Genomic DNA, 25443 nt, shown 5'->3' on the forward strand with positions numbered 1-25443 from the left:
GAATGAATGAAGGAGATGAGTGGAAAACTGCCTTCAAGACCAAGCAAGGTCTATACGAGTGGCTTGTGATGCCTTTTGGCCTCACAAACGCCCCAAGTACCTTCATGAGACTCATGAACCACGTCTTGAGAGCATACATCTGTAAGTTTGTAGTGGTTTACTTTGATGATATTCTGATTTACAGCCAATGCTTAGAAGATCATATTAAGCATCTTGAACAGGTTCTAGAGATACTTAGATTAGAGGGTTTATATGCAAATCTTAAGAAATGTATCTTCTGCACTGATCAATTGGTATTTTTAGGATTTTTTGTAAGTTCTCAGGGTCTTAAAGTGGATGAGGAGAAGATTAAAGCCATCCAAGAGTGGCCCACACCATCCACGGTCGGACATGTTAGAAGCTTTCATGGTTTGGCAAGCTTTTACAGGCGCTTTGTCAAGGATTTCAGTACTATAGCAGCCCCATTGACATCGGTGATCAAGAAGAACACTACTTTCACTTGGGGGCCGACTCAAGAAGCCGCATTCAACAAGCTGAAGGAGAGCCTCACACATGCACCGGTTTTAGTCCTTTCCTAACTTTGATAAAATGTTTGAGGTTGAGTGTGATGCATCAGGTACTGGCATAGGAGCGGTTCTAACTCAGGGAGGGAGGCCAGTAGCTTACTTCAGTGAGAAGCTAAGTGGAGCAACACTCAACTACCCAACTTATGATAAAGAACTCTATGCTTTGGTGAGATCACTAGAAACGTGGCAACACTATCTGCTTCCAAAGGAGTTTATCATTCACACAGACCATGAGACCCTCAAGCACTTAAGAGGCCAGACGACACTTAAGAAAAGGCATGCCCGATGGTTAGAGTTCGTAGAAACCTTCCCATATGTGATTAAGTACAAGAAGGGGCAAGAGAACGTTGTAGCTGATGCACTTTTAAGGCGTTACACTCTCATCTCTACAATGGAAGCCAAGATCATGGGTTTTGAGCACATCAAGGGTGGATATGAATCTGATCCTGACTTCTCAGAGGTCTACAAAGAAACTACAAGGGCCGCATTTGGAGTATTTTACCAACAAGATGGATTTCTATTTAAGGAAAAGCGGTTATGCATCCCACAAGGGTCCATGAGGGAGTTGATCACTAGGGAGGCTCATGGAGGCGGGTTAATGGGACACTTTGGCCGAGACAAGACACTGAGCGTGCTGATGGAGCACTTTTACTGGCCACACATGCGAAGAGATGTGGAGAAGCTATGCACCAAATGCATCATTTGTCTTCGAGCTAAGTCCAGGTTACACCCTAATGGTTTACATATGCCTTTACCTATTCCTAATGCACCCTGGGTGGACATTTCTATGGACTTTGTTCTAGGCTTGCCTAAGATACACAACAAAGACTCCATTTTTGTAGTAGTAGACATGTTCTCAAAGATGGCGCACTTTATACCATGTAACAAGACCAACGATGCAACTCAAACGGCTGATCTCTTCTTTAAAGAGGTCGTGCGTCTTCATGGAGTGCCCAGGACCATTGTTTCAGACCGAGACACAAAATTCCTCAGCCATTTTTGGAAGACATTGTGGAAAAAGCTTGGCACCAAATTTTTATTCTCCACCACTTGTCATCCCCAAACGGATGGACCAACAGAGGTAGTAAACCGTACACTCTCAACCTTATTGAGAGCCACGGTTGGTAAGAATCTCAGGAATTGGTTATCGTGTCTACCTTTCATTGAATTCGCTTATAATCGTTCCAAACACTCCGCTACTAACCAATCTCCTTTTGAAGTTGTCTATGGGTTCAACCCTCACACGCCTTTAGACCTTACTACTTTGCCACCAGCTATCTACTCAAGCGCAGAAGGAGAAGCTAAGGCTGACTTTGTGAAGAAACTGCACCAAAAGGTTAAAGAGAGATTGGAGAAAAAGAACGAAAAGGACAAAGCAAGAATTGATAAAGGGCGCAAGGAGGTTACCTTTGAACCAGGAGAGTGGGTGTGGTTGCACATGAGGCAAGAAAGGTTCCCACAACAAAGAAAATCCAAGCTTGCACCAAGGGGAGATGGGCCATTCCGAGTCTTGGAGAAAATCAACGACAATTCATACAAACTAGAGCTGCCAGGTGAGTTTCATATCTCTCCTACTTTCAATGTTACTGACTTGTCCCTTTATTCTGTTCTGAGGTCAGAACCTTCGCAAGAGGGAGGGGATGATGAGGGCATAGAAGCACAAGCTCCACCTATACCAGCCGTGAGACAAGGGCCAAGAACAAGATCCGAAACTAGAGTCTTGAGAAAGGAGTTTAATCAAGCTATTGAAGCCTTACTTAGCATCCACGAGCAAGAAGACTCTTTGTACCCAAGCTTTAAGGCCACGGTCCAAGAAAGAAGCCTGGAGGAGCCTAATAAAGAAGAAGCTTACCTGATACAAGACGGCCCAACAACTGAATTGCCACTTCTCCGACCCAACAAAGAAGTGTCCTTGTTCAGCATCAGCATCATACCAACTTAAGATCATCTCAGTCGTCCAACCCACCAAGGTAAGAGAATGAATACGTTTATTTACTTGCCTAATATGGATTTTCTGTCTTTGGTTTGTTTTACAGGTTCTATTCATAGTTTTAAGCTTTAAAAGTATTTCTTAATATCTTTTAGTTATTGCACGAGTCTGTATTGTTTTCTTAGAGTCCCAGAAGTTGTGTCCTTATTATGTAATTTGCTTCAAGTCCCCAAGAAGGGCAAAGCTGCATTGGACTCTCTTATAAAGTCCCTTATAAGCAGCCGTGTATCTTTTACCCTACTATGAATAAAATAATGCAGTTCTTTCAAGCTTTGTCTTGTCTTTGAATTCTCTGAATTCGCTTAAGAGTTGGTGTTTGATCCTCCTCTTGAGAGTTGGTGTTTGATCCATCTCTCGCCGGTCTTATCAAGGTTCAGTCCATAGAGCTTTGTGGCGACCCTCATTCCACCGTTTGCATCATCGTCGTTTCATCCCTTGACTCAATCAGAGAGAGTTACACAACCAACTGATTGAGTTCCATCCTCTTTTCACATCAACTTCCATTCCTTATTCTTGTTGAGAGAGTTACACAACCAGCAACAAGGATCCATCCCCATCTATAGGCCCGTGCCTATATCAGTGTGCATCAATATCAACTCCCTTGAACAGAAATTCATTTCTATGCTTCCATATTCTCCAAAGTATCCAAGGAACGAGCTTCACCATCTCCTCCCCCCTATTGGGACATTGTATTGCTGTGAGCGCTCTATGCAGATTCGAGTAGAAAGATTTGGTCATGAGATCATCTGCAGGAGCTGGTATAGGAGAAATGGCCTATACAAGACGAGCATACGGGCATTGGAAAAGTAGGTGATTTTCCGTCTCCACTCTGACAATGAGCACACAAAGAATCTCTAGCCAAATGTCTATACACCATATTCGTCCCTAGAGAATTACATTTAGCGAGACACTTCCATAAGAAATGTTGGACTTTTGGACACGCCTCAGATTTCCAAATAAGTTGGTAAAGAGCATCCAAACTTGGTTGCCTCACTTCCATGTTAGCAGCAAAGCCATCAGGGATATTCAACAGGGTCCAATACCCAGACTTTACCGTATAGTGCTCCGATTTAGAGTAGTCCCAGCAGTACTTATCAATGCTTAAGTCCCCTCCAGGTATGATCTCTTCAATTAGTCTCACATCCTCTTCATTAAACAGATTCCTTAACAATTCTGCGTTCCACTCTCTTCCACCAGGGAGAAGAGATCATGATCTGTTTTCATCTGGGGAATAATATGATGAAAAGGAGGCCTGACCATAATAGAGGAATTGATGGAATGGGCTGGCTTTCTATTTATCCATTGATCATTCCATATAAGTGTTTGCTTTCCATTGCCAATAACAACTCTAGCACCTTTTTTTATCAGATTCTGAGCAGTGTGGATACTCTTCCAAGCATAGGACGGTCTAGAGCCGAGCGGAGCACTTAATGGGTCTGAGTTAACAAAGTATCTGGCTTTAAATATCCTCGTCATAAGCGTCTCTTTGCAAGTAAGCATACGCCACAATTGTTTGCCAAGAAGCACAAAGTTGAAAGCTTCAATATCCTTGAAACCTAAACCTCCGACATCCTTTAGTCTGCTTAGATACTCCCAAGATTTCCAGTGCATTCATTTTCTCTCCTTCTTATTCCTCCACCAAAAGTCAGCCATAATAGCTGCAATCTGCTTACACACCGTTTTTGGAAGGAGAAAACAGCCCATTGTATACGTTGGAAGAGCAAAAGCAACCACCTTCAACAAAACTTTTTTGCCACCCTGAGAAAGAAAGTTATTTGGCCATCCCGAAACATGTTGAGCTAACATTTCTTTCAAAAAACTCAGAGTTGAGACTTTGGAGCTGATGTGTCGTGTGGTGAGGGTGTCAAGTTTTACCCTAAATGAAATCAATAGCGGCAAGTGCACAGCTGATCGATTGTAGTACTTAGGGATCGAATCCACAGGGAAAGAGGGTCTTTCCTGCAAAAGCCTTCGAAAGAAATATAAAGTAATGAAGTCTAGAACCAGGCAATTTTTGTAAGGGTTTTGGTGGTGTCTTTAAAACGTAAAAACTAATCTTAATGAGAAAATACGAGAATTAAAATGACCTAATAACTAAACTTAATAAAATAGACTAAAAACAAGAAAACCGGCTAAACCTAATTGCTTAAATAGAAACCGATTAAGGGAATGAAAATGATGAACTAAAGCTTAAAATAAAATATGTGAAAATCAATAAAAAAGAAGCGCTGGGTTTCAGGGAAGTTTTCTCCGGGGTATGAACGATTTAAAACATTGCTAAAGCGTAAATTTAATAAGATCCTAGCTAAAACTTTTCAAAATCGAGTCACGGACGTATGAATACGCCACTGTCGTGATCATAGACAACTATCTCTCTCAACCCTGACCAGTAGGTTTCCACTCTGGCCCTGGAAGAGAAAAGATGCAATATGTTTAAGACTCGTCAACATTCACAAATCGCCCATAGGTAGGTTTCCACTCCTATGTTTGTTTTGCTCTCCCAAACTAAATCTGACACCGGATGAATACTTTCGTATCACCAAAAATCTGAATCAAATTGTAGTTCATGACGCTACTCCCATGCATTAAAAGTAAATTCAGAAGAAAAAGTTCTAGGATTCGGCTTCAATAGCTCATGGAATCCTCATCGAACATATATATCCCCATCGAAAATCCCTTTGAACCAACAATAAAACTACTCATACATGATGAACGAAATCAAAAACATAGTATTAAAAGGTAGAATAGAAATCGAAATAACAGAGAAACAAAAGGGTTCAAGAGATATCTCTTTCTCCCAAAACCTAAAACAAAAGCTTAAATTTGAATATTTTCTGAAGTATTTCATCTCTCTCTAAAAACGACTTAATTGATAAGTATTTATAGTTTCCAATGCTCCATGGTCTTTAGGGTTCCGGAATTGAGGCTGAGAAAATGACTTGGGCTTCAGAAATGGGCTTACTAACTCGGAAGTGGCTGGCCCGGTCGGGAAAAGACGTGGCCACGGGGAATGGATGCTTGGCCGCGGTCGGATATCCTCTGACCGTTGTGAAATGGCTGTTGGCCACGGGTGGAAATGCTTGCCAGCTGGTTTACGGGACATCTTTCTCTTCGCGTAACTTTTGATTGAACCGTTGGATTGCCAAGCTGTGAAGTGTGCTGGAAAGCTGATAGTTCCATATTTGAGGTCTCCAAATTTGAGCTGGATCAGACGGTGAGAAAGCCTTTAATCGGGGGTGAAATTCTGACGGTTTGACTCTGAACTGAAAATCTGGTCTTCTATCCATTTTGTTAAGCTTTTCCCTAAGTTTCTTGAAAAGAGTCTTGGAACTACAAAGACTTGAAAAACATAATAAAAGTACTTGAAAGCAATAAAAAACATAGAAAAGTATTTCAAAACGATCCAAAAAGTGGTCAAAATACGGTGTTATCAGGAGCCACCAAAAGATTATGGCAATCCCAAATATACTCCATCACCACCCTCTTGTTGGATTCCAAGTTTTTCCTTGATCTTCTCTCTTCTTAACTCAGGAATTTTCTTACCAAAATAGATACTGGATTTTTGGTAGTTGATTCTCTGTCCAGACACCAAACTATATTCCTCCAGAATGTGACTTATCTACTCCAGCTCCTCATTATTCTCCTTGCAGTAAAACATGTTATCGTCAGCAAACAGGAGATGTGACACCGGTGGTGCACTTCTAGCCACTTTGAGTCCAGAATTCCTTCCTTCATGTTCAGCTTTCTTCATAAGTCTCACCAAAGTCTCTGTACATATCACAAAGAGATATGGGGACAAGGGATCCCCCTGTCTAATCCCCCTTGAAGGTATGATCTTACCATACGGTTGTCCATTTATCAGGACCTGGTACGTGACAAAAGTCACACAAATAATGATCAAATTGATCCATTCTTGAGCAAATCCCAGCACCTTCAAAGCTCGTTCCAAGAAAGACCACTCTACACGGTCATAAGCTTTGGATATGTCAGTCTTTATGGCAACAAATTCCTCCGAGCATTTGTTAGGAGACTTCAAAGCATGTAAGAGCTCATGTGCCACTGATAAAGTAATTTTTTTCTAAATCAATTTCTTAATATGCTCATGTCATTGCAATATTAAGGTATCAAGGGATTAAGATTAACACACCAAGAATACAAGAAATTACTTGAGTTAAGCAAATCAGGGGTTTTGGTTTGATCAACTACTGAAAAAATGATTAAAATAAGCAATCAAAAACTCAAACAAGATTAACAATAAATAAAAAGCAAAAATATAAGAGGTCAACAGAAGTCAACTTAAAAGTCAACAAAAATCAACATAAAAAGTCAACAAAAGTCAATGACAAAAATTCAAATATCAACCAATAAAAAGCAAGTCTTTGGGCAAGGTAATTGATTAGGGAATGTTTAATGATAACCATGATGTCTACAAACTCACAAAAGTGATCATCCTTAAGTCTAGAACTCTATTTTTGACTAATCCTCTCTCAAGGCACTAATCATTTTGTTAATTATCAAATTCAAGAACTAACTCTCATTAGTGAAATAAGCAATCACAAGCATTATAAACAAGTTCCATTAACTAATTAATTACATTAGACATCCATTCTCATAGGCTAATCATGAAAAACTCTTGCTTAGTTCTTTGGGGAATTTCATCAAACACCTTGTATTCATGAAATTCCCTAAGACCTTTGATTAACTATTTCTATCCTAATCAAGCATTAAGAACTCTAAACAAGAAAGGAAACTCTGGATTAAGACCTAGACATCAAAGATTTAACATCAAAATCCCCTAATCTACCATGCCCAAATACTATAAAGAACTCTACTCACTAATCATGAGTAACACACCTAATCTTTTGCAAGAGGTGATGTTAATCATGATTAGAAGCAAAGATAAGAAGGTGAGATGCTAAGAAACAAATTTAGATTGATTAAATACTTCAGATATCTCTTAACAAACTCGTTTTTAACAAAAGGGGAAAAGAAACTAAAGAGAGAATGAAAGATGATTTAGGGTTTTTCCCAAAAAAACTATATATAGCAAGGGTTTTGGGCCGGATCAACCCAGGACAAACTGGGTACTGACCCGGCTCAGTTGGGTCTGGTGTCTGATGTGCGAGATGGTCACTTTCCTGCCCAAGTCGCACGCCCAAGTCGATTTAATCTGCGAACACATGTGCTAGATGGTTCCACTTCATGTCCAACTCGTACACCCAAGTCGCACAGCTTTTTGGACTTAGCCAAATTTGATTCTGGAAGTCTCTACCCTGAACAGAGTCTCCTTACACGCATATATAGAGTTGCAGCTTGCTCCCAGAGGATGAACATTCATGGGTGCGAGTTTACCAAGTCGCACACCCAAGTCGCATCATTTCTCATTTTCTCGGACCACTCCGCTTTTGAGGCAGCATAACTCCAGGAATAATGGTCCAAATGGATTGATTCCAACTTCAGTGGAAATATAACTCAAATATCTTAATCTTTGGTGAAGAAACCTTTAGCGCTTGAGAAGTGGAAGGTTCCCCGGACGGCTCATCTCTGAAGTGCATTGAAACGATCAAAAAGAGGCTCTTGGACCAGTGTTTACTCCGGAGACAGTATCTTTCAGTACATAGCTCCAAACTGGATGATCTAAGATGTTCTGGAAATAGAACTTAAAGAACTTGAATCTTGATGAAGGCTCCGGCATCTGAATTGGACTGGAAAGCATCTTTCCACGTAATCTTTGTGATCCAACGGATCGGTCTTGAAACGGTAGCGAGACAAGTGTGTCCTCCGGTGAGCTTAACACTCTGATCATGACTCCAAATCATCTGATTCCAACTTTTGTGGAACCACAGCTCAATCGTCTCCAACGTTTATGAAGACCCCGACAACTGAATTGGACGGCAAGGCTCCCCGGACAGGCATTCTTTCATATGTATCGGATTGCTCCGGAATGGATGCGAGACAGGTCTGTCTTCCGGTGGCCGTATCTTTCAGCTCGCTGCTACAAATGTATTGATTCTAACAGTTCTGGAATATAGACGCAATTATCGTGATCTTTTCTGAAGACCCCGGAGGATGAATCGGCCGGCAAGACCTTCCGGTAACATGATTTCAGAGATGTATCTGCACCCAAGATTTTTGGCCGATAAACTTGAACAGCCAGTACGTGTTTTGGCCGTGAGATCTACCCGCAGGATGGATTTTAGCCGAGAATCTTAGACCATCAGTACAGCATTTTGCCGAGAAACTCGAAATTGCTCCTCTACACCATTTTTGATCTTTTCAGCTTCATTTCTTCATCTGAATGACATTCTCCACTCCAAATAGTCTCCAAAAGCACCTGTTTAAGACCCCAAACCATGCAAAACTCTCTTGGACCTAATGCAATCTCTTAAGTCCTAAAAAAATGCCTAAAGACCTTAAATGTATGCAAATGAGACATGATTTAGACTTAAATATGTACATTAAATGATGAAATTTATGAATATATCAACTCCCCCACACTTATTCTTTGCTTGTCCTCAAGCAAAAAGAACAAATAAGAGAGAGAGGTTGAATGCTTGGGAGTTCATATTTCCTATGGGAAGAGAGAAACAATCACAAAGAGATTCAGATTCCAAGTTGCCAATTCCACATGCACTGCAAGACTTTACTTTGATGCTCAAAATTCAACAATGATCTCCACAAGTTTTTCTTATTCCTCAACTCTTTGACATTCATTAAGCTCTTTTACCATGTGAATCAAGTGATGGAAGTTCAAGCAAGCAAAGTTTGGCTAAAGATGAGGCTATGAGACTAAAATGATCTCATTCAAATGCACAAGCAAGGTTCAATGCAATCAGGGATCTCTCAATGAACGATCAAAACTTTGGCAGAAGGCTAAAGGTAAAGAGCAACCGATGCATACAAGAGCAAGACTCAACTCACTCCTTTTACCTAAAACGCCTCTAACTCACACTCACAATGAACCTCACAGCTCTCTTCTCACTCATTTTCATCTCTCAAAAAGGGGTTTCTTTTTCACTTTGGACACTCGGCTTGGATCTTTCTTTACACACAACTCTTTTCACATTTTGGGCTATCTAACCTCTCACTTTCTCTTTTAGACTCATGAGCCTTTTTGGCTTCTTTTCCTTTTCTTTTCTTTTCAATCAGAGGTTAGATACCTTCTTTTAAACACTTAGAGCTCTCTTTCTCTTTAAAACATAATACCCAAGACCGATTTCTTTTCTTTTCAAACCCTCACTTCTCATGACTCTCATTTTTACACTCTTTCTCTTTTCTCTCTCAAAAATCTTTTCTCTCTCAAAAATCTTTTCTCTCAAAACTTTCATTCAAAGAAACCTCTCCCCCACACTTATTCACAGCCTAGACCTAATAGTTCCTTGATGATGGAACTAGATACTCTTGAGACTGATAGTAGATTTTTAGCCTACTAAGGTCAATTAACCTCTTGTGTTGTAGCACTTGAGGGTCAATCCAAATGGAGAGATTCTAGACACCAATACTATGAGGATCAATTCTTAATCCAAGTCTAATGAAACAGGTTGGTGATTAAGTGATCTAAAAAACATAAAACAAACAAGAACAAGCAGTACTTAAGAATTAAACAAGAGAAACAAAACAAAGATTCAAATTCAAAATACGAGAAAGCTAAATCTCTAGATGTGATCATTGATCACAGTGCTCTAAATGTGAATTCATGATGCTAAGCAAACAATGCAACACTTGCAATTCTTTAGTCTAGACTTTCAAATCAGATTAATTCATTCTCATGACAAAAACCCCTTTGTTAATTACCAATTCAAGACTAATTCCCATTAGTGAGTAAGCAATCAACAAGCATAAGGTTTCAAGTCTAAAATGACCAGACAACCTCTTTGTGCATCAAAATAAGAGCTAACATAGACTGAATCTTACACAGAAATATATAGCAAGCAATCACATGATCTCAATTCCAATTAACTTATGACTCTAAACTAGACTAATCCTCTCATGAAGGCATTAATCTCTATATTAATCCACTTTCAAACCAAATTCCCATTTGTGAAATATGAATTAATAAGCATTAAGAGACAGTTCTAATATGTCATTTATGCAATTAACAAACATCATCATGGCATTAAAGCATAAACCCTTAGTTAGCTTTCATTCAGGCATTTCATCAAACACCTTGTGGGTGGAGAAATGCCTAAGTTCTAGATCAAGCTTATAATGAGAAATCTAGCATTAAGAGCAGCTAACTACGGAAAGGAAATGAGAATCTAGAACCTAAACATCATAAATCAAACATCAAAGCACCCTAATCTACACACCTAGAAGCTTAAAAGATGACTACTCACTAATCATGAAGAACACACCATTTCCTTTGCAAGACGTGATGTTAATCATGCTTAAAAGCAAAGATGAGATGATGCAATGATAAGAAACAACCTTAAGATGATTAAATCAGCAAGATATCTCTTAATCAAAAACGTTTTTACACTGAAAAGGAATGAAAATTAGAGAGAAACTAAGATAGAAGAAAAAGTTCTTTAGGATTTTCTCCAAAAATATATATATACTAAGGTGCTGATGGACCGGGTCAGCCCAGGACAAACTTGGTCCTGACCCGGCCTTGATGGAAAGAGGGGTGTTTTGCCACGGTCAGATGGTCCTTGGCCAGACCGTGGCATTCTGACCGTGTCAAGGTTCAAGAGCAGATTCTTCAAGAACAAGGTTGCCATGGCTTGATTTGGACCGTGATGCTGATATGTTCATAATTTGCATCATTTAGGTTGCATATTTCATTCCAAATCATGTTTTATTTCATGCATTTTAGGTCCTTAGGGTTTGTTTTAGGACTTAGGAGATTGCATTAGGTCCAAGAGAGTTTTGCATGGTTTGGAGTGTTAAACAGGTGCTTTTGGAGCTTATTTGGAGTGGAGGATGTGATTCAGATGAAGAAATAGAGTTGAAATGATCAAAAATGGTGAAAAGGAGCAATTTTGGGTTTCTAGGCAAAATGATGTACTGATGGCCGAAGATTGTCGGCCAAAATCCTTCCCGCGGGTAGCTTTCTCGGCCAAAAACACGTACCGCGGTCAAGTCTCTCGGCCAAAAATCCCGGGTGCAGATACATTTCCGAAATCGCGTCACCGGAAGCTCTTGCCGGCCGATTCAGCTTACAAGGTCTTCAGAAAAGTTGGAGATAATTGCGTCCAGAATCCAGGACAGGTTGAATCAGGGCATTTGGAGCTCTGAGCTTAAAGATACGGTCACCGGGAGACAGACCTCTCTCGCATCCATTCCGGAGCAATCCGATACTCCTGAATGATCGCCTGTCCGGGGAACCCTCCGATCCGATTCAGTTGTCGGGGGCTTCATCAAAGTTGGAGTAGATTAGATCACGGTTCCAGAACAAGTGGAGTCATGGAATTCGGACGCGTGAGCAGAAAGTTAAGCTCGTCGGAAGAAACTCCTGTCTCGCTGCCGTTTTGGACCAAGCCGATGAGCTCCGAAGAATGCGAAGGACGGTGCACTTCCAGAAGGATTAGGTTTCCGGGGCCTTCATAAACATCAGAGATATTTGAGTCCTCTTTCTAGAACGTCCAAGATCATTTAATTCGGATCTATGATCAGGAAGATACGGTCTCCGGAATGGAAACATGTCTAGACGCCTCTCTTTGATCGTGTAAATGCACTGCGAAGATGAGCCCTCCAGGAAGCCTTCCACTTCCCAAGCACCAAAGCTTCCTTCACCAAAGTTGTAGATATATGAGTCCTCTCGCCTCGGCAACCGGAATCACTCAATTCGGACAAGTATCTTATGAGTTACACTCTCCGGAATGAGAAGTGGTCCAGACAGCCCTGAATGATGCGAGCTAAGTGAAACATGACACGGTTTGAATGCCACGGTCTGGGACTTGACCGTGGCAACTTTTACACACCTTCGGCGATTGACACGATCTTCATGCCATGGTCTACACTTGACCGTGGCAAACAAACACTTGGCTGGGAGGAACTTTACAAGCATTCGGGTTTTGACACGGTTTGAATGCCACGGTCTAGGACTTGACCATGGCAACTTTTACACACCTTCGGCTTTTGACACGACCACTTGCCACGGGGCTTGACCAAGAGCTACTAGACCGTGGCAATCCAAGAAGTTCATCACCCAAACCCAGAAAAGAAGAGACACGGCCACTAGACATGGTGTAAATCAAGCCATGGCAACCTTGATCATGAAGAATCTGTCAAAGAACTTTGACACTATCAGTTTGCCACGGTCAGTTTGCCACGGTATGTCCAAGCATCATCTGACCGTGGCAAACCACACCACTATCCATCAAAGCCGGGTCAGGACCCAGTTTTTCTTGGGCTGACCCGGTCCGCAAGAGACACTATATATGCTTTTTAGGGTTTTTTCCAAGACTTAAGCTTTGTTTTTCTCTTTCCTTTTTAATGTAAAAACGAGTTTGATTAAGAGATATCTAAGGGATTTGATCATTCCAAAGCTGTTCTTATCATCTCATCATCTCATTTCTGCTTCTAATCATGATTAACATCATCTCTTGCAAAAGATTAGATGTGTTCTTCATGATTAGTGAGTAGTCATCTTTTAAACTTCTAGGTGTGTAGATTAGGGTGCTTAGATGTTTGATTTGTGATGTTTAGGGTCTAGATTCTCATTTCATTTCCTTAGTTAGCTGCTCTTAATGCTAGATCTCTCATTATAAGCTTGATCTAGAACTTAGGCATTTCTCCACCCACAAGGTGTTTGATGAAATGTCTGAATGAGCTAACTTAAGGGTTTATGCCTTTTTCATCATGGGAATGATTTGTTAAATGCATGAATGACATATTAGAACTGTTTCTTAATGCTCATTGAATCATTGAATCATATTTCATAAATGATGATTTGGTTTGAAAGTGGATTAGTGTAGAGATTAATGCCTTCATGAGAGGATTAGTCTAGATTAGAGTTCTAAGTTGAAATGTTTGAGATCATGTGATTGCTTGTTATTTCTTTCTGTATAAGATTCAGTCTTTCTTAGCTCTTATTTTGATGCACAAAGAGGCTGTTTGGTCATGTTAGACTTGTAACCTTATGCTTGTTAATTGCTTATTCACTAATGGGAATTAGTCTTGATTAAGTAATTTTCAAAGAGATTTTTGTCATGAGAATGAATTAATCTGCTTTGGAAGTCTAGACTAAAGAATTGCAAGTGTTGCATTGTTTTCTTAGCATCATGAGTTGAGCATTGAAAGCACCCTGATCAATGATCACATCTAGAGGTTTAGCTTTCTCTTTATTTGAATTTGAGTGTTTGTTTAGTTTCTCTTGCTTGTTTAATTCTTAATTACTGCTTGTTCTTGTTTGCTTTATGTTTTTAGATCACCTTGTTACCAACTCATCTGTTTAGTTAGACTTGGATTAAGAATTGATCCTCATAGTCTTAGTGTCTAGAATCTCTCCATTTGGATTGATACCTCAAGTGCTACAATGACATGAGTAGTTGAGTAATTGATCAAGGATTGAAAAATTCATACTATCAATTTGGCGCCGTTGCCAATTGGAGATTCATTCTAGCATTAGGACTTTGGATCTTCTTGAGATCAAGTCATTTTCTTTTGTTTTACTGATTACCTTTCAAGTGTTGTCTTTGTTTTCAGGTGTATGAACACCAGAAGTGAAGAAAGAAGACAACGAGAAAGAGCTGAGCACATTGAGAGGTTGGGTATGGATCAAGGGCAACAGGCTCATGGTGGTAATGGAAACCACCAGAATCAGCAAGACCCACCACCTCCACGTCCAAGACAAGTTGTGGGAGCTGGTGATGAAGCCAATGCTCAGGGTCAAAGACATGGGATTCAAGCTCCAACACCTGAAAACGATTTTGAGATTAAGTCTGGCTTGATCAACATGGTGCAATCAAACAGGTTCCATGGCTTGGCAGTAGAAGACCCGCTAGATCACATTGACAACTTTGATAGAGTTTGTGATCTAACTAAGATGAATGGAGTAAGTGAGGACAGTTTCAAGTTGAGGCTGTTCCCTTTTTCTCTAGGAGACAAAGCTCATCAGTGGGAAAAGTCTCTACCTCAAGGATCAGTCACAACATGGGAGCAATGCAAAAGAGCATTTCTAACCAAGTTCTTCTCTTCATCAAGAACAGCAAGGTTAAGAAATGAAATCTCAAGTTTCATTCAGAAGAACCATGAATCATTTTGTGAGGCTTGGGAAAGATTTAGAGGGTATACCATGCAATGCCCTCACCATAGATTCTCAGATTGTCAGCTGCTAAGTACCTTCTACAGAGGTGCTTTACCAAAGGTCAGACTCCTCTTGGACACAGCTTCAAATGGTAATTTCATGACCAAGGAAGTCAATGACGCCATGACCCTAGTGGAGAATGTAGCTCAAAGTGATGAGCTTTATGGATCAGACTTTGAAAGGAATTCAAGAGGAGCTGTGAGTGCTGAAGAGGAAAGGACAAGGAAAGACATCAAGTCTCTCAATGAGAAGCTAGACACACTTCTATTAGCTTCTCATCAGTCAGCCAACTTTGTTAGAGATGTGAATCATGTGTTTCAAGACACATTTCAAAGGGAAGACATCACAGCTGAGGTGAACTTTGTAGGTGGCCAACAAGGTTACCAAAAGGGCTTTACCTACTACAAGAATCCCCCAAACCAGAACTTCTATCCTCAAAACACTCAACAACAAGGTTTTTTCTCTCCCCAACAACAAAGTCTCCAACAGAACTCAGAGAATAAGGATCAAGAAGTGCAGAACCTGCTCCAACAAATCCTCCAAGGTCAAGCAAATGGTGCCATGGACTTCAACAAGAAAATGGCAGAGATTAACAACAAGGTGGATTGCACTTATTCTGATCTTCTAACTCAACTTTCCACCTTGGCTTCCAAAGTCAAGACTCTAGAGAACAACAAGGGCCACTGCAGTTCTCAAGCTCAAAGATCTTTACCAGGGACATCAGTTGCACATCAAACAGAATACTGCAATGTAATCCTCTCAAATGCTGAGAATCATGCTGCTGTCCAAGAAATTGAGGATCTTCTCCATGGCAATGTCTCAAGTGAAAAATGCATGACAAAAGATGATTAGGACGCCATCATAGATGAGTTTGAGTTCCTGTTCTGTGATCTCAATGAGGACATTGAGAAAGACGGTGGGGAGGCAGCTTCTTTTGATATGAGAAAGAATGATTTTGAGATTACTGAAAGAAAGGATCAGAGAATGGTTCAAGGAAGGACATCTGATGGAGTCTCTAGCACTGGTTCAACAAGGGTGAAACCCAAATCAATTCCCAAGCTAGGTAATCCAGGAAAGTTCTCCATCTCATGCTCTCTTGGAAGTTTGAAAGTGGACAATGCTTTATGTGATTCTGGATCAAGCATCAGTGTAATGTCTTTAGACATGGTGGAGAGACTTGGGATCAAGACTCTTAAGCATTACCCCATGTCAATTACCTTTGGAGATTCATCCTCAAAGAAGCCATATGGAATCCTTGAAGACTACCCATTGAAAATTGGTGAATGCACAGTTCCAACAGATTTTGTAGTTATGAACATGAAGAAGACAAAAGAGCTACCTCTTTTGCTTGGAACTCCATTTCTGAACACCACAGGAGCAAGGATGGACTTTGATACTCAAAGAGTGGTGCTTGCTAAGGTAGATGATGAAGTATCTTATCCTCTTAAGCCTCCTCTTGCTGGGTTTTGTGGAGTTATATCTGATGATTCTGATGAGTTAAAACGCTATGGGATGATGTATGTGGGGAGTATTGGAACTATAGAAGAAGCTCAACCCCTTGCATCTGTTGAGAAAAAGAAAGAATCCCTAATAAGACCTGATCTTGAGTTTGAAGGGGATTTCTTTAGTGATGATGAAGCTTGCTTAGAATCTCTATCTCCTACACCAAGTGAGAAGGAGATCAGCAACAACAAAGGCAATGGCTCAGGGTCTCAAGACAAGAACCCACCAAGAACCAGACCATTCACTCTTGAGTCATCTTCTCAAGTCTTAACTCTCACTCCTTGGAAGTTTGATGGTGGAGCTGTGGAATACAAGGTTAAAGGCATTGGAGGATCAAAACCTTTTGCAAAAGTCAGGGCAATCCTCACACAAGAGCTCATAGACAAAGGGTCATCTGGTGTTCAAGAGCTGATGAACAGGGACCTAATGCTTGAATTCATGGACAAGACAAGGAGCATCAAAGCTCCTCCTCTCACTTACTAAGAAAAGAGTATGAAAAGTCAAACTTAGTGACTTAAAACAAAGTTCTCTTGGAAGACACCCCAAGCTTATCCTTTGTAAATATTCTTTTTAATGCTTTCTCTTGGTGTTTTTAGGGTGTTTTGATGTGTCTTGTGGAGTGTGTTCAGGTTACAGATGACCTGGTGTTCTTTAGCCTCCTGAGATTCACGATTCCACTACTCCTTTCCATCACAAACAAATCTGTCTGCATATAAAAACCAAAAAAATTGAAAAATCAAAAAAAAAAAAATTTCACAAAAAATGATCACGTAGTTGCATTCACATTTTTTAGGATTGAGTCTAGTTTGCATCATATAGGTTGCATCTTGCTGGGAGTAATGATAGTTTTTCCTTGAGAGTACATGACTTTGAAAATTTGGACCAAATATGCTTGTGAAATGATTTATGTGCTTGCAAGGCTTGAAATGATTTGAATCTGAGAAGCAAGTTTGAATTGAACTCAACTCTAATAAGTGAAAACCCTGAACTTGACTTGAAATTATCATTTTGATGCATTGTTTGAATAAGCTAGTGGATACCAATATACATATTTGAGCTAGAATCCTGTTTTTACCATCCTCTTCCTTAGCTCAAATAGCTGAATCAGCATAATACATCAGTTTTCCTCACCCTGAACCCATCCATCTTTCAAGACAATTGTTTGTGTGTGATTGAGAGGCCACCTTGGACCAAACTTAGCAGAAAATGTTAGGTGTAGGGCGACAAGGGCAAGTCTCATTGAGTGCTAAGTTCCATCATCAAGGAGCTGAGAGATTTGGCAAGAACTAAGTGTGGGGGAATACTTGTTGGTGAGTGGAAAAAGGAGAGATGAGTGGAAATAAAAGGAGAATGGTGAGAACTAGGGGATAGAAAAAGAAAAGAAAACAGTCTTGGAGTTTTGAGTCAAAAAAGTGAGCTCTAGTGTTTTGAAAAGAAAGAGTCTAGCCTCTAAGTGAAAAAAAAAGAAGCCAAAGAGCTCAAATGTTTTTAAAAAAGAAAGAAAAAAAGAGGTTAGAGGTTACAAAAGAAAGTGAAAAAGAGCTATGGAAAGTTTGAACTCCAAGACTTGTGTATGAAAAGGAAAAGACAATCCCTAGTGAGAGAAGAATGAGTGTGAGAAGTAAGCAAGTGAGGAAACTTTGAGTAGAGTGTGGGGTGGGATGAGTCCTTGCCCTTGTATGCATAGGTTGCCTTTTACCTTTAGCATTCTGCCAAAGTTTGGTCATTCATAGAGAGATCCTTTTGCTGCATTGAACCCACTCAGGCATTGATGAGATCATTTTAGTCTCATAACCTCACCCTAGCCAAACTATGTTTGTTTAAACAATGCATCATTTGATCCACTTGGTAAAAAACTTAATGAATGTGAAAGAGTGGAGAGAGAGAAGAACTTGTGGAGATTCCTTGTTGAGTTGATATATATCTGAGTATGGCTTTGCATTGCATAATTGAGCATGAACTTGAATTCTCATTGTGATCACTTCTCTCAAAAAGGAAATATGAACTCCCAATGCATTCAACCTCTCTCTTTCATTTGTTCTTTTTGCTTGAGGACAAGCAAAGGATAAGTGTGGGGGAGTTGATATGTTCATAATTTGCATCATTTAGGTTGCATATTTCATTCCAAATCATGTTTTATTTCATGCATTTTAGGTCCTTAGGGTTTGTTTTAGGACTTAGGAGATTGCATTAGGTCCAAGAGAGTTTTGCATGGTTTGGAGTGTTAAACAGGTGCTTTTGGAGCTTATTTGGAGTGGAGGATGTGATTCAGATGAAGAAATAGAGTTGAAATGATCAAAAATGGTGAAAAGGAGCAATTTTGGGTTTCTAGGCAAAATGATGTACTGATGGCCGAAGATTGTCGGCCAAAATCCTTCCCGCGGGTAGCTTTCTCGGCCAAAAACACGTACCGCGGTCAAGTCTCTCGGCCAAAAATCCCGGGTGCAGATACATTTCCGAAATCGCGTCACCGGAAGCTCTTGCCGGCCGATTCAGCTTACAAGGTCTTCAGAAAAGTTGGAGATAATTGCGTCCAGAATCCAGGACAGGTTGAATCAGGGCATTTGGAGCTCTGAGCTTAAAGATACGGTCACCGGGAGACAGACCTCTCTCGCATCCATTCCGGAGCAATCCGATACTCCTGAATGATCGCCTGTCCGGGGAACCCTCCGATCCGATTCAGTTGTCGGGGGCTTCATCAAAGTTGGAGTAGATTAGATCACGGTTCCAGAACAAGTGGAGTCATGGAATTCGGACGCGTGAGCAGAAAGTTAAGCTCGTCGGAAGAAACTCCTGTCTCGCTGCCGTTTTGGACCAAGCCGATTAGCTCCGAAGAATGCGAAGGACGGTGCACTTCCAGAAGGATTAGGTTTCCGGGGCCTTCATAAAAATCAGAGATATTTGAGTCCTCTTTCTAGAACGTCCAAGATCATTCAATTCGGATCTATGATCAGGAAGATACGGTCTCCGGAATGGAAACATGTCTAGACGCCTCTCTCTGATCGTGTAAATGCACTGCGAAGATGAGCCCTCCAGGAAGACTTCCACTTCCCAAGCACCAAAGCTTCCTTCACTAAAGTTGTAGATATATGAGTCCTCTCGCCTCTGCAACCGGAATCACTCAATTCGGACAAGTATCTTATGAGTTACACTCTCCGGAATGAGAAGTGGTCCAGACAGCCCTGAATGATGCGAGCTAAGTGAAACATGACACGGTTTGAATGCCACGGTCTGGGACTTGACCGTGGCAACTTTTACACACCTTCGGCGATTGACACGATCTTCATGCCACGGTCTACACTTGACCGTGGCAAACAAACACTTGGCTGGGAGGAACTTTACAAGCATTCGGGTTTTGACACGGTTTGAATGCCACGGTCTAGGACTTGACCATGGCAACTTTTACACACCTTCGGCTTTTGACACGACCACTTGCCACGGGGCTTGACCAAGAGCTACTAGACCGTGGCAATCCAAGAAGTTCATCACCCAAACCCAGAAAAGAAGAGACACGGCCACTAGACATGGTGTAAATCAAGCCATGGCAACCTTGATCATGAAGAATCTGTCAAAGAACTTTGACACTATCAGTTTGCCACGGTCAGTTTGCCACGGTCTGTCCAAGCATCATCTGACCGTGGCAAACCACACCACTATCCATCAAAGCCGGGTCAGGACCCAGTTTTTCTTGGGCTGACCCGGTCCGCAAGAGACACTATATATGCTTTTTAGGGTTTTTTCCAAGACTTAAGCTTTGTTTTTCTCTTTCCTTTTTAATGTAAAAACGAGTTTGATTAAGAGATATCTAAGGGATTTGATCATTCCAAAGCTGTTCTTATCATCTCATCATCTCATTTCTGCTTCTAATCATGATTAACATCATCTCTTGCAAAAGATTAGATGTGTTCTTCATGATTAGTGAGTAGTCATCTTTTAAACTTCTAGGTGTGTAGATTAGGGTGCTTAGATGTTTGATTTGTGATGTTTAGGGTCTAGATTCTCATTTCATTTCCTTAGTTAGCTGCTCTTAATGCTAGATCTCTCATTATAAGCTTGATCTAGAACTAAGGCATTTCTCCACCCACAAGGTGTTTGATGAAATGCCTGAATGAGCTAACTTAAGGGTTTATGCCTTTTTCATCATGGGAATGATTTGTTAAATGCATGAATGACATATTAGAACTGTTTCTTAATGCTCATTGAATCATATTTCACAAATGATGATTTGGTTTGAAAGTGGATTAGTGTAGAGATTAATGCCTTCATGAGAGGATTAGTCTAGATTAGAGTTCTAAGTTGAAATGTTTGAGATCATGTGATTGCTTGTTATTTCTTTCTGTATAAGATTCAGTCTTTCTTAGCTCTTATTTTGATGCACAAAGAGGCTGTTTGGTCATGTTAGACTTGGAACCTTATGCTTGTTAATTGCTTATCACTAATGGGAATTAGTCTTGATTAAGTAATTTGCAAAGAGATTTCTGTCATGAGAATGAATTAATCTGCTTTGGAAGTCTAGACTAAAGAATTTCAAGTGTTGCATTGTTTTCTTAGCATCATGAGTTGAGCATTGAAAGCACCCTGATCAATGATCACATCTAGAGGTTTAGCTTTCTCTTTATTTGAATTTGAGTGTTTGTTTAGTTTCTCTTGCTTGTTTAATTCTTAAGTTCCTGCTTGTTCTTGTTTGCTTTATGTTTTTAGATCACCTTGTTACCAACTCATCTGTTTAGTTAGACTTGGATTAAGAATTGATCCTCATAGTCTTAGTGTCTAGAATCTCTCCATTTGGATTGATACCTCAAGTGCTACAATGACATGAGTACTTGAGGAATTGATCAAGGATTGAAAAATTCATACTATCAGATGCATGGCCGTGTCTCTTCCTTTCTGGGTCTGGATCATGAGCTGATTGGTTTGCCACGGCCTTGTCTGGACCGTGTCATTTTGAGTGTGGCAAAGTGTTGAGAATTCTGTGATTGCCACGGCCTGATGATTGGCCGTGGCATCTTGGTCGTGTCAAAGGTCTTTAGTGTTTGCCGCGGTCAAGCATGGACCGTGTCTCAAAACCATGTCAATTACCGAAGGTTGGCACTCAGAAGTAATACCTTGCGACGGTCTGGTGTAGACCGTGGTATTCTCTCCGTTTCAATCGCCTAAGATTGGCAAAGCATTGCCACGAACAAGTATGGACCGTGGCATTAGGACCGTGTCAGAGTATGACACTTAGCATAATTTCAACTCTTAAACGCCTGATTGACATGTCTGTCTCCCGCCTTCCGGAACTCACAGCTCACAACTCCAAATGATACCAAACTAAGTCCACGAGAAATTTGACTCATCAAGCTCGAACTTTTCTGAAGAAACCTTTGGTGCTCGGGGAGTGGAAGGTTCCCCGGACGGCTCATCTCTGCAGTGCATTGAAACGATCAAAAAGAAGCTCTTGGACCAGTGTTCACTCCGGAGACGGTATCTTTCTGCACATAGCTTCAAACTGGGCGATCTCAGCTGTTCTGGAAATATCACTAAAAAAAGTTAAATCTTGATGAAGGGCCCGACAACTAAATCGGATTGGAAAGGCATCGTCTTATGCAATCTTTGTGACTCGTCGGATCGGTCTTGAAACTGTAGTGAGACATGTGTGCCTTCTGGTGAGCTTAACTCTCTGCTCACGACTCCAAATTCTATGAATACACCTGTTATGGATACGTGACCTGATCATCTACAACTTTGATGAAGACACTGTAAGCTGAAACGGACGTTAAAACTCCTCGGACAGGTGATCTTTCAGACGTATCGGATTGCACCGGATGGAAGCGAGACAGGTTTGTCTTCCGGTGACCGTATCTTTCGGTTCGAAGCTCTAAATCCATCGATTCCAACTGTTCTGAAATCTAGACTCAATTAACTTGATCTTTGCTGAAGACCTCGGAGGCTGAATCGGCCGGCAAGACCTTCCGGTAACATGATTTCAGAGACATATCCGCACCCGAGATATTTGGCCGAGAAACTTAACCGCCAGTACGTGTTTTTGGCCGAGAGATCTACCGGCAGAATGGAATTTAGCCGAGAATCTTCGACCATCAGTACAGCATTTTTCCGAGAGAATAAAAATTGCTCCTCTACACCATTTTTGATCATTTCAACTCCATTTCTTCATCTGAATCACATTCTCCACTACAAATAGGCTCCAAAAGCACCTGTTTAACACTCCAAACCATGCAAAACTCTCTTGGACCTAATGCAATCTCTTAAATACTAAAAAAATGCCTAAATACCTAAAATTTTTGCAAATGAGATATGATTTGGACTTAAATATGTACACTAAATGATGCAATTTATGAATATATTAGAGACTTGCCTTGTCGCTCTAAACCTAACACTTTCTGCTAAGTTTGATCCAATGAGGCCTCACAACACTCACAAAACGCTTTGGCTTGAAAGAAGGTTGGGTTCAGGGTGTGGAACTGATCCAAAGGTGGAATAAGCTATTTGAGCTAAGGAAAAAGAGTGGTAAAAAATGGGTTCTAGCTCAAATATGTATATGAGAATCCACAATGCTCACTCAAACAATGCATCATAAGATAATTAAAAGTCAGGTTCAGTGGTTTTCACTTATTAGAGCTGAGTTCAAATTAAAACTTGTTTCACAGATCCAAATCTTTTCAAGTCTTCGCAAGCACAAAAGAATCAACAAACATGAACATCCAAATTCTCAAAGTGATGTTCTCTCAAGGAAAAAAAATATTATTACTCCTATGCAATGATGTAACCTATATGAATGCAACTAGACTCAATCCTAAAAATGTAAATGCAACTAGAATGAACATTTTTTTTTTGTGAAAATTTTTCAGATTTTTCAATTTTTTTTTGGTTTTTTTCTATGCACTTAGATGCAGACTCAAGATGCAAATCAAAATAATAACAAGAGAAAACATGATTAGTAAACACAAAACCCCTCCTCCACACTTAAATAACACAGTCCCTTGTGTTATAAAAGCATGAGAAAAAGGAAAAACAAACATGAAAAAGATAAACTAAGAAAATGAAAAACTAGATGCTTGAATGCTATGTACAGGTTTGGAGTGTTACCTTTTAGGGAATTGGAGATGGGGATGGACACTCAATCATCACCATAGACTAGCTGATGCACGTCCTTGGTCTCTGTCCAACACGTCTCAACCCTTAGACCATCAAATAACCTTGCACACACTTAACAAAAAGATCAAAAGGCTCCCAAAACATAGAATTAAAACTGGAAATCAAATAAAAAGAGTATATACAATGATAGCCATGGGAATGTCTCCCAAGTGCACTTTGTTTTAAGTCACTAAGTTTGACTTTCCATACCTTTTGCTTAGTGAGAGAGAGAGAGAGTAGAGGAATTCCCTGGATTTTCTTTGAATTCAAGCCTCACCACTTTCATCATGAGCTCCTCAATACCATCTTCACCTTTGTCCTTCAGCTCTTGAGTGAGAACTGCTCTGACCTTTGCAAATGGCTTAGACCCTCCTCTACACTAGACCTTATACTCAATCACTCCATCTTGATGAGTCAATGGAATGAGAGTTATAGTGGAGGATTTGTCTAGCAAAGTTTCTTCCTCCTTGGTCTTGCTTGGTTTCTTCTTGGAAATGGTAGGAGAGTGAGCTTCTTTAGGCTTCTTTATTTAGACTTAGGACTTTCACCTTTCTCTTGAACCACTTTGCAAGAAACTTCTTTCCTCATTTGTGTAGAAGATTGGAGTTTCAAGAAATCCTTATCATCACTAAATAACTTCTCACCATCAATGAACTCAAGATCAAGCTTTCTTTGGCGTTCTTTCTTTTTCTCACAATCTCTAAGAGGTTGATCCTTCTCTTTCATTCCACAATCCCCCACATACTTCATCTCAAAGTGTTAAAACTCATCACAGAGACTTGGAGGCACATAGGCTGGCGGCTCAATAGATTTTTCTTTTTTCTTGAGCTTTTGCTTGGCCTTCTCTTCAGCAACAATCTGAATCTTGTCTCTAGAAGCTCCATGGACGTCTTTTATAGCAAAAACTTCAGTTTCAAGGGTCACCTCCATACTGAGTTGCTCAATGTCCTCATTGTTTTGTGAATAAAGACCTCTAAAAGCAATGTCTTGTTGTGGACTATAGAGTAGACGTTCTATCTCATTTATAGCAGCTTCATGATCTTTGATCTCCATGTGATTCACTTGAGAGGTTAAACTCTCTATTTTGTTGTGGAGATCATTGTAAGAACTCTTCACTCTTCTCGTGATCTCATCTTGTCCCTTGAGAAGTTGTTGGAACATGCTGTTCAACTCCATTTCTTGAGGCTTTGAAGCAACTTGCCCTTGTGGAACAAACTCTTGCTGAAAACAAAGCTCCACCTCACCTTGACCATCTTTACAAGCTTCAATACCAAGCTCCTTGTATCTTTCATTACTCTTGGCCAAATTCTCAACAAGTAGCTCTCCTTGTTCTATGGTAAGATTTGCAAAACGCCCATTGCTAGCTACATCCAAAGTCCATTTATTCTCTATATCAACTCCCCAGTAGAAGATACTAAGGATAGCTTCTTGTTTGAACTCATGATGAGGACATTCTCTAGTGTATCCTTTAAGTCTCTCCCATGCTTCATCAAAGGTCTCATGGGTTCCTTGTTTGAAGCTCAAGATGTCTTTACTAGCTTGGACAGTTCTTTGTATGGGATAAAACCTCTGAAGGAAGATCATTTTGCAATCATCCCAAGAATTGACCAAGTGGGATGGTAATGCTCTCTCCCATTTGCTTGCCTTTTCTCCAAGTGAAAATGGGAACAAGATGAGCTTGATACTGTCTTGGGGCACTCCTCCAGTCCTAAATGTGTCACATAACCTCTCAAAGGAGTCCAAATGATCATATGGGTTCTCCATTCCTAACCCCAAGAACTTAGAGTCTTGAATCAATCTAACCAAGCTTGCTTTGATCTCATAGGCCTCAGTTTCAATTGGAGGAGGGTGGACTCCATACCTCTTTCCATGACAACAAGGATTGTCACAGCTTCCAAGTGTTGGCTTTTTATTTGGAGCTTGGGTTAGACTTGAAGCCAATTCTTGATGTAGTGGCAATTCTTGAGGTTTTAGAGCTTGAAGATTCCCTTGATTAA

The 25443-nt window shown here is 40.4% G+C and overlaps 2 non-coding genes across 2 annotated transcripts; one reads left to right on the forward strand and one right to left on the reverse strand.

The window, feature by feature from the left end:
* Positions 1–14710: 14710 nt before the first annotated feature.
* Positions 14711–14817, reverse strand: LOC112088607. The gene has a single exon (XR_002900553.1). It is a non-coding gene; the product is annotated as a small nucleolar RNA R71 (small nucleolar RNA).
* A 10064-nt stretch (positions 14818–24881) lies between these two features.
* LOC112088672 lies at positions 24882–24986 on the forward strand. The gene has a single exon (XR_002900617.1). It is a non-coding gene; the product is annotated as a small nucleolar RNA R71 (small nucleolar RNA).
* The last annotated feature ends 457 nt before the right edge of the window (positions 24987–25443 follow it).

Source organism: Eutrema salsugineum, unplaced genomic scaffold (genome assembly GCF_000478725.1).
Source record: "Eutrema salsugineum unplaced genomic scaffold, Eutsalg1_0 scaffold_14, whole genome shotgun sequence".
Taxonomy (NCBI): domain Eukaryota; kingdom Viridiplantae; phylum Streptophyta; class Magnoliopsida; order Brassicales; family Brassicaceae; genus Eutrema; species Eutrema salsugineum.